General features: G+C 41.0%; 1 protein-coding gene across 2 annotated transcripts in view; it reads right to left on the reverse strand.

Moving 5' to 3' along the window:
- RC3H1 (ring finger and CCCH-type domains 1) overlaps positions 1–10,364 on the reverse strand; it is a 58,652-nt gene extending 48,288 nt beyond the window's left edge. For both annotated transcript variants that reach the window (XM_019648262.1, XM_019648252.1), the window contains exon 1: positions 10,125–10,364. The gene's annotated coding sequence lies outside the window, so the exon portion shown is untranslated. The remainder of the gene's footprint in view (positions 1–10,124) is intronic.
- Between the last annotated feature and the right edge of the window lie 78 nt (positions 10,365–10,442).

Raw genomic sequence — 10,442 nt, forward strand, 5'->3', positions numbered from 1 at the left:
ATCCAACTTGATACTCAATGTACATACCAGGTAATCACCCTAATTCCATCCTCTTCTACTCCCATGAAAACACTTTATTATCTCTTGTATCTATCGCTTCCTTTCCATCTCTCCTTCCCTGATTGAGCTCCATATTCATTCAGTCAAAAAATACGTATTGAGCACCTACTATGTGCTAGACAGTGTCCTGAGATCTGAAGATATAGGCCTGAATGAAGGAAAGTCCCTGAGCTCACAGAGCATACAGTCTCTTTCACCTGGATCACGTAGTAACCTTTCAGCTGATCTCTGCCTCCAGCTTTGTTCTTGTCTTCCTCCACCCTCCTCACAACTGCTGTTTTTCTTCCATGACAAACAATTCAATAAAAAAAGGACAATAGACGTGAATTTCACAAAAGAGGATATCCAAATGGCCAACAAGCATATTACTACTCATGAGGAGAATTATTATTACTCATGAGGGGAATTTAAATTAAGATGACAATGATATGCACCAACCAGAATGGCTAAAAAAAATGTTTAACTGCAATATCAAATATTAAAAAAAATATGTGCATGTAAAATTCTCATACGATGCTGATGGCACTGGAAATTGGTACATTCACTTTGGAAAACTGGCAGTATCTACTTAGGCCAAACAAAAGCAAAACAAAATGACCCAAAAATTCCACTCCTAGGTATTTATACAAATGACTATTTACATCCACCAATACATATATGAGTACAAGAATGTTCATAGCAGCTTTTCATAAAAAGCTCTAAACAATCGGGAAACAACCCAAAGATGGCTACTTCCACAGTTACCTAAAGACTGAACAGCCAACCACCAACAGCCACGGCTTCTTGCTTACGCACGAACTCTGCAGACTGTTGCCCACCGCCAGTCCTCAAGAGTAAACCCTTCTTCCTCACGGACTGTGCACCTATCCCGGAACCAGCCCCGCTTCACCTTCTCCCACCCCCTTCATCTGTAGTCAATGTCATTCTTTCAAAACAACTTACATCTTTCTTCACCAAACGGCTCATATAAAAGAGCCTGGTCAGTCCCAGGATGGTGGACATGCCGTCTTCTCCATCCAGCCCTGCGGCTGGTGGTTTACATTGCATGCCCCAGGACCTGGTCCTTTTCTGGCTAATTCAATTAACTCTTTCTTTTAGAAAAGCTTTTGGCCATGAGTTGTTTTTTTGTTTTTGTTTTTTCAACAATCCCAACTCTAGTACTTTCTGATAAAGGCAAAACTACGGAGACAATAAAAAGATCAGTGGTTGCTAGGAGCTGGAGTGAGGAGGGATGAATAGGCAGAGCACAGAAAATTTTTAGGGCAATGAAATACTCTGTATGACACTACAATGATGGATACATGTCATTATACATTTGTTCAACCCCACAGAATGTACGACACCAAGAGTGAGCCCTAATGTAAACTATGGACTTTCAAATGTCAATGTAGGTAGGTTCATCAGTTGTAACAAAATGTACCTCTGGTGGGGAAGCTATGTACATGTGTGGGCAGGGGGTATACAGGAAATTTCAGTACCATTTTCTCAATTCTGCTACAAACCAAAACTGTTCTAAAAAAGAAAAGTCTTGGGCCGGCCAAGTGGCACGCTGGTTAAGAGCTGGCTTGGGACGCCAGAAGGCCCCAGTTTGGATCCCACATACGAGGGCCAGTGACACTGCCCTCCACAGCTAAGATGCTGAACAACAGCTCGACCTGAAGCTGGGCTACTGTGAGTCACCGGCGATGGCGTAGGCTGCAGTCCCTGCTGCAGTGGGCTCCCGTAAGCCAGCGTGAGCGGCTGGCAGCTGGCGTGAGCAGCCATCCAAAGCTGGCGACCGATCTGCCTCACCTGGGAAGAGCGCAATGATCACAATACCAACATGAGCCAGTGACGCGACTCTTTCACAACTAGACCGAAGAACCAAAGGACAGCAGCAACTTGTCTGTTCCCCTTCCCCGATTCCCCAACGCTGTTCCCTCTCCCAATTCCCCAATAAAATCTTAAAAAAAAAAAAGTGATGATGTTCTGTGATAGGAAACTGAGGAAACCATACTACAATGGACAATATTTGGGAAGGCTGGGTTTTTGGGGGAGTAAAGGAATTTAAATTATGGAAAGCTTAGGGCTGCCAACAGACTGACAAAGCCTTGAAAATGTAGGCTTGAGGATTGAGGCCATGTAAATAGGTAAATTCTCTGTGAGAGTGAATATAAATGAAGAACCGGGGTCGGCCGAGTGGCGCGTTAAGAGCTGGCTTGGGACGCCAGAGGGTCCCGGTTCGGATCCCACATATGAGGGCCAGTGACACTGCCCTCTACAGTTAAGATGCTGAACAACAGCTCAACCTAGAGCTGGGCTGCCGTGAGTCGCTGGAGACGGCGTAGGCTGCAGTGGGTTGCCATGGACTACCGTGTGTAGCCAGCAGCCAGAGTGAGCGGCCAGCAGCTGCAGTGAGCGGCTGTCCAGAAGCTGGCGACTGATCTGTCTCGCCCGGGAAGAGCGCAATGATGGTGCCAGCTTGGGCCAGTGAAGCAACGTCCTCCACAACTAGACTGAAGAACAAAATGACAGCAACTTGTCTGTTNCTTGGGCCAGTGAAGCAACGTCCTCCACAACTAGACTGAAGAACAAAATGACAGCAACTTGTCTGTTCCCCTTCCCCCAATTCCCTAGTGCTGTTCTCATCCCCCAACTCCCCAATAAAAATCTTAAAAAAGAAAAAAGAACTGGACCTTGAGGGAATAGCTCGCATCAGCACTATTCAACAGAACTTCTGAGATGACGGAAAAGTTCTCCATTTGTGTTTTCCAGTATAGTAGCTACTGGCCACATGTGGCTATTGAGCTCTTGAAATGTGGCTAATGCAACTGAGGAACTAAATTTTCAATTTCATTTGGTTTTAATGAATTAAAACAAATTTATCCACATGGGAGTACAATAGAATATTATTTAGCAGTAAAAAGAAGTGCACTATCAAGCCACGAAGTCATGGAAGAAACTTAAACGTGCATTGCTAAGTGAAAGAAGACAATCTTGCCCATAGCACTGTGCAACACAAAGAGAGAACTCTAATGTAAACCATGGACTCTAGTTAGTAATGATTTATCACTATTGGTTCATCAGTTATAACAAATGCACCACACTAATGCAAGACGTTAACAGAGGTAACTGTGAGGGAAGGCGTATATGATAACTCTGTACTTTCAGGGTAGTTTTTCTATAAACCTAAAACTACTCTAAAAATGGAGTCCATCAAACATTTTAAGCAGCCACATGTAGCTAGCTAGTGGCTGGTTTTTAACAGCATGGGTCCATATTAATGAAAGACTGATGTGGGAAGAAAATTAGAACAGTATTTCATTTTCGACCACCATCCAATGAACACAGTTAATCCTAGACTACACAAAGTTCACATGTGGCTTGAATAGTAACATTTTATAGCACAACTTTTCCAAATATTCTGGATGAATATCTTTCTAAATCATCTTTGTTAAGCAGAATTTCAGGAGGAAAATAACATTTATTCAATGGGTACTAGATGTCAGGTACTACACTAAAGATATGTTACCTCATTTAAATTTCAAAACAATCTTTAAAGGAAGGTATTACCATGTTTTTAGAGATGAAGAATCATAAAATTTAAGTGATAAAAGATGAGAACCTAGCTAGATCTGACTCCAAAGTTTATGCTCTAATATACTCTGTACATATTTTTATGATTCCCAAAATTACAAACATAATTGAATTTTCCCACAATGAATTTATCATCATGAACTCCTAATTTCTGGAGTCATCTTTTTCTCTTATTCTCTAAACCTTTTGAATAAGTGATATAGCACAATACAATAATTAATTAAAGATATACTCAGAGTCTAATGAGGTGTTGTCCTTATATTAAATGGCCCCAAGCTAATATGGTTTTTTCCTGTCACCTTCCTTGCTGTCCATCTTACAAACAGTGACTCCACTCCCACATCTAATCTGCACCTTTTAATCTGCTGTGGGGTTAGAACACAGATCACCAAACTTTACAGAATTATGTTCAGAGCCAGAGAGTTTCTAAACCAGTGCTTTAGTGCAGATGATTTAGTTCATTAATTCTGCGACAATTAAAGGTCTTTTTGTCTACTTCTTATTCTAAACTGGAACCTGGATAGATGAAACACTGTTCTATAATAAAGCTAAAAATATAACGATCCTGTTTCATTCACAAATCTTCCACTAAACCATATTTTCAAGCATAGATCTCTAAACATCACCCATTTAAAGATGTTATTTTTACGATTAGTCACTAGCTTTCCAATATCAAAACTTAATGAAGTATGTATAAAAACAGAAATATATTTACAGAATTGATATTTTCCTGGGAAAAAAAGTCACTATTAAAAAAAAAAGCAGAAATTTTACTGCATTGAGTCCTATTCTTATTATGATTCTTTCTTATTACTTTTTAAGTTGTCTTTAGTACTAAGTTTATTAATGAAATAAATTTTTCCTAAAAAATGAGAGATTAGTATCAAAATTTAAATTATCCACTTAGATCTCCTGTAACCTACTACAAATCTTTACTCATAACATGAAATCTGTATTCACTTCTCACCATAAATTTTAAGATTTCAATTGAATTATAGGGAAGTACCATTTTAAATTTAAGATAAGAATAAAAGAATATTTTCAAAGCTCAAAATTGAAAGTTCAAACTTAAAAGCAATTCTATATTTACAAAAGCCCAACTTTATTACACATTATTCCAGAAAGAAGAAAAAAAACCCTAATTGTTTTCTTCCTTAATCAACCAACTAAAACAATTAAAAAAGCTACAAACCAATTGCTTCTATAACAGTGTCTATGTTTTTGGAGGGAGTCAGATATGAGGCCAAGACCAAGATTTCTAAGATTTAGTCAACGAGGGATTAAAAGCAGTGTCAGGTAAATCATAACTAAATAGTCTCAGCCATTAGTTGAACAAAATAGTCATAAAGTTAGATTCCTAAGGATCACAGTTTCAGTCTAACAAGCATTTCCCAATATAACCTCAAATAAGTCCAAATAAGTCTGTTACTATTCCAAGTTGCTTCTATACACATTAAGAAAAACCAAAAGGCAAAAAAATTGTAGATAGTAGACTAAATATTAGTTGCTCACATTTGTATGTAACAATGAAATTCAGTTAATTCTCACAACCCAATGAGGAAATACAAATGAGTCTGAGAGTTTGAGCACAACTTTGGAGTGTTCAAAATTAAAACTGCAAATTGCTGTGACTTCCAACTTTTCTTCCATTAAGAGTCCCTGGCAGTGTGCCTGCTGTACTTAAGAGAAGCATGCAAAGAATGAGGTGGTTTCTGATTCCTAACAATCATATCCCAAAGTATTTTTCCTGCAATTTCAATTATACACAGTACTCTTCCTCAATCTTGGCTCACAATAATTTTGTTAAATCCATAGAGACAGAAAGTAGAATGGTGGTTGCCAGGGACATGGGGGAGGGGGAATGGGGAGTTTAATGGGTACAGTTTCCTTTTGGGGTGATAAAAATGTTATGGAATTAGAGGTGGTAGTTGCAAAAAAAAAAAAATTTGTGAAGGTACTGTCACTGAACTGTTTAAAATGATTCATTTTATGTTATTTTATTGAGATTTATATAAACCTAATAAAAAATTTAAGGGCCAAGTGGCGTGTTTGTTAAGAGTTGGCTTGGGGCGCCAGCTCTGAGCAGCAGGGCCCCGGTTTGGATCCCACATGAGGGCTAGTGACGCTGTGCCCTCTACAGCTAAGATGGTGAACAACAGCTCGACCTGGAGCTGGGCTGTCGAGGGTCACTGGCGATGGCGTAGGCTGCAGTGGGCTGCCGATAAGCTACCATGAGTGGCCGGCAGGCCTGCGTGAGCAGCAGTGAGCCGCCGTCCAATGGCCGGCAATCGATCTGCCTCACCAGGGAAGAGTGCAATGATCACAATACCAACATGGGCCAGTGAAGCGACGTCCTCCACAACTAGACTGAAGAACAAAAGGACAACAACTTGTCTGTTCCCCTCCCCCAATTCCCCAATAAAATCTTTAAAAAAAAAATTTAAGATATACAGGTGAAATTGACCCATTTGACCCCTTTAGAACTCTTCTTCAAAAACGTTATCATGTTCAAATGCTATTTAGATCTTAGAGATTTTGAGCTAAAATGAATTACAAGTCAAATTATTACCATATATGCTGAATAATGATGAGTGTATTGACATCAGTGCTAAAATGCTTGACAAACAGCTAAAGAATATTGCTCTGATGTACACTTATAATCTTAAAGAAAAATATAAATGAACCTTAAAACATTTATTCCTCTAAGATAGAATGCAATTTCAGTCAGCTTCCCTGTGCATGTAAGGTGAATTCAAAATCTGAACTGGAATTCTTTTCTAGAGCCAATCAGGAAAACACTGTGAACTGGTAAGAAGTGTCTAATATCATATAAGTAAACAGGCACAAGTCTGACCAATATGGATATAAATAAAGATGCTAAAACTGTTTAAGAGATTCAGGGCAACATTACTTCAGATTAGTAAACTTCACACTTGAAAATGTATAGAATCCACCTTAAAAACTTTGATGTGAGAAAAATTCCTTTGTATAAATTCCTGACAAAATTCATCTTATGTCATAACCAGATCCAGCCTAGACTCCAGAATTAAACAAAAGAGAAGGGCCTTGATCTTAAAGAGGACCCTACAGAACAGGCTGATTTCAAAATCTACTGTAACTATTTTGATGCAGGCCAGTCTGAGAATTTAGATCCACTGGAATCCAACCCCAAGGAATACTTGAACTCCAGAGCACTGACAGGGCCAAAGCTAAACCAGGTCAGTATACCCTGCCAAGGAACATGTTGCTCCAAGGTGTCCACCAAACAAGGATCATTTATCAGTTTTTTTCTTCACTTTATTGGATGCCAACCACTTTCAAGATATATGCAAGAGGGGACTGATTAGACCCCATCAAACTCCATTTCAAGCCCTAAAATAGATTAAGAATATGTTGCTGAATTCTAAATACATGACTTTAAAAATGTAACTGAAGAATTTCAAATGCTAGCTGACCCAACTTTAAATATCATTGAATATTACTAAAATAATTTTTAAATTTTCATAAAGTATTTCAAAGGCACAACTTAGTAACTGCTTACATAATTAAAGCCATGAAACAATTATAGCAATAGCACAAATGTGTCGTACATAAACGGTTTCTATATTCATAGTATTTAGATCTGCTAAAAGCAAAAATAAAGTGTTTCTTTTGTAATTCACATGAATATATATTTTCTTGATCTTATTAAGTGAATATTTGGCAGGGTACAAATAATGATAACAGAAAGGATATTAGGGCTAACAGCAAGTACAGTATTATAGGACATAGTTCATGGTCAAAACAAGGAATCTGTCAATACAGTAGATGCTTCAAAGTTTAACCTTGAAACATATGGTAGCTGTAGTGAAGCATCTAATTTGTGTCACAGGACCTGGATTTGAGTAAGCTCTTTTACCTATTAATTATGTGGCCTTTTTGCTAGTTACTTAGCTTCTCCTGACCTCAGATTCTTCAGATACAAAATAAGAACAATACCACCAATATTACAACCTAACTAGGAGAATTAAATGGGAACGTTTTTTACTCATTTAACAAATACACTTTGAGAAACTAATTTTTTTATGGTAAAAAAAACCTTTCAAATCTTTTGAAATAAATCAAGCATATATTAACTTTCAATATTATCAAGTGAATGCAATCTGATTCCTAAGCTATGGTACTAAAACTTCTTAGAATTCTTAAATATTACTTAAGAAAATCTGAACTGAAATAATCAGAATAAACACTGATAATGATGCTATGACAATCGAGGGATCACATCCTAAAATAGTTTTGACACAAAAACAGAATTCTCTAGGAACTTTTTCAATGTTAAATAGTTATAGGGACCCAGACTCAACCCATAAATTGTTGCATCAACATCCAATTTCAAATACAAAACCTAACAAAGCTTTGTTTTAAGAAAAAATGGTATTAGACATGAGGCAAATTATAATATAATTTATAATACAACATGAAGAGATTTTTTTCTATAACAAAGCACACTAATAATGACTTAAAATTTACAAACTCATAAGTTACTACAATTGCTGCAATGTTAGGGTCACAGATAAATTTAAGAATTGTTGCAGTATAGACTTTACTTGCATTCTGTACTGATCTAACAAAACTTGGCATTAAAAAAAAATCATTGGTTTGAGCACTTAGAAAAGAAGGTGTCCTTTCTGAAACTTATGCCCAGAAAATTCACATAAGCAAGAGCCCTGTGAAAGCTGTTCTTTCCCCATCGCTTAAAAAGTCAAAACATCCACCACATATGCATAAAATGAAAGTCATTCATATTCATCCACTGTACTTTAATCCTAAACAATAAGATAGCTCAACCCCCAGTTTATTCAATTGCTAGTCTATTTACTGTCAACTCTTTTGAAAGAACTAAAGACTAGTGCAGCTCATTAAGCTTCATATACTATAACCTGAAAATGCTTTGAATTACTAGACATGGACAATTCTAATGAGAAATTTACCCTAAACATGGGTGAAAGATATTAAATGGTATCTTCTCTGCACAGGTTCAAGCTTTCTTTTTAAGAACACAAACAATAGATAGACCACACAACTGAGTGTTCAATAGTGGGAAGCAATCTTCTTGGATGCATCCAAACAACTTTAATATAAATTTCTGCACATCTAGCTAGAAACTGGAATAGAAAAAACGCGCATCATTTTTTTCTCTATCTCTTGTAAATGGACCTGGTAGGCGCCTTTGAAAAATTAAGTTAAGGAGAAACAGTAGTTAATTGTTGAAGTTTCAAACACCACACTACGGTAGGGCAAATATAATGAACAGCTGTCTCTTGATAAGCTTTAAAACATTCAAAACAGAGCAGTTGTTTCTAGTTTTTGAAAATTATAACACAGTTTCGAAATCTTATCAAATCTGCTTTAGAAACCAAATTTCAAACTCAAGAGGCCAGGACTGGTCTTGCATAATTTTAGAGCAAATTACTGAAAGACAAAATTAGAACATGAGACACAGGACACAAGGAGTTCTAGCCTGCAGACGAACCGCGTCTGTCTCCTGAAAAAAATGCTCCCCTAGGTCCATTCCGAGCTCGTTACTGTTGTTTCTTTATGCGGCACATTAATAATTCAAAACGGTTCGTTTGAAGAAAAGTTCTATTCCAACATTACAATTTGTCTTCGCGTCGCCAGTACGTGGCTTTGTTTCCAGTTTCATGGACTATTCTGGGATGTCAAGAGTTATGATGACTGCTCCAAAAGCGTCCTTGTTCCACTCTCACCCGGGACGTGGGCATAAGTGATGTGTAGAGGGAACTGATGCCCAGAGAGGTGTTCAACGAGGAATATCCCTTAGACAAACGTCCAACCCTCCCCAGCCCTCATCGCGAATCACCCTTCACCTTGCCTTTGCTGCTGTGCTTATTATTTTTGAAGATACCTGCACACACAATTTGCCTGTCGCCACCAGGAAGAAAGACTATTATCTCGCTCCATCTCCAGGGAAATGGACGTGGTGAAACCCATTCCGCCGGGGACGGGGAGCGCCGCAGGGGCTGGGGAAAGGAGCTGCCCCGAGGGGGAGGGAGGCAGAGGCGGCGCCTGTTTACAGGCGCCTTCACCTCCCCCACCCCACAGACGGAGGGTCCCACAGCGCTTCCGGGGCGCAGTGCCCTCCCCGCCCGGGCCCTCGGAGTCACCGAGGAGCTGGGCAGCCTGCGGGCCCCGAGCCTCAGGCCGAAGCCGCGCTCGCCCTCCCCCCGGCCCAGGGCGGCGTCCGCACCTCCCCACCCGGGCAGGCCCTCCAGGCGGCACGCGGAGGCCTGAGGCCCGAAGGCCGCCGGCCGCTGACAAGCCCCTCGGCCGCCGGCGGGGCCTGAGGCCTGGCGGGCGGGCGGACGCGGCCGCCGAGGAGCGGAGGGCGGGCGAGGGCAGCCCCTTCCCCGCTGCGGCCGCCTATTGTTCCCGACCGAGGCCGGGCCGCGCCGCCGCCGCCGCCGCCGCCGCCGCCGCCGCTCGCTCACCGCGCTGGTCCGAGCAGCAGCTCCTCTCAGCTCCGAGTCCCCGCGGCCGTCGCCACCGCCGCAGCCGCCGCCGCCGCCGCCGCTACCACCGTCGACTCTGACTCTGTCCCAGGCCGCCGGGCCACGGCCACGGCCGCCACCGCCAGCGCCGCCTCCGGCCTCCCACCTGCTGCTGCTGAGGCTGCTCCGGCAGCAGGGGCCATCTTGTTGGTCGGCCTCCCCTTCCTCCTCCTCCTCCTCCTCCTCCTCCTGCTCCTCCGCCCGGGCGCTCGTTGTCCTCGTCCCCTTCCTCTTCCTCGGGCTCCGGCCCGCCCCGGA

This window comes from Hipposideros armiger, unplaced genomic scaffold (genome assembly GCF_001890085.2).
Source record: "Hipposideros armiger isolate ML-2016 unplaced genomic scaffold, ASM189008v1 scaffold_6, whole genome shotgun sequence".
Taxonomy (NCBI): Eukaryota; Metazoa; Chordata; class Mammalia; order Chiroptera; family Hipposideridae; genus Hipposideros; species Hipposideros armiger.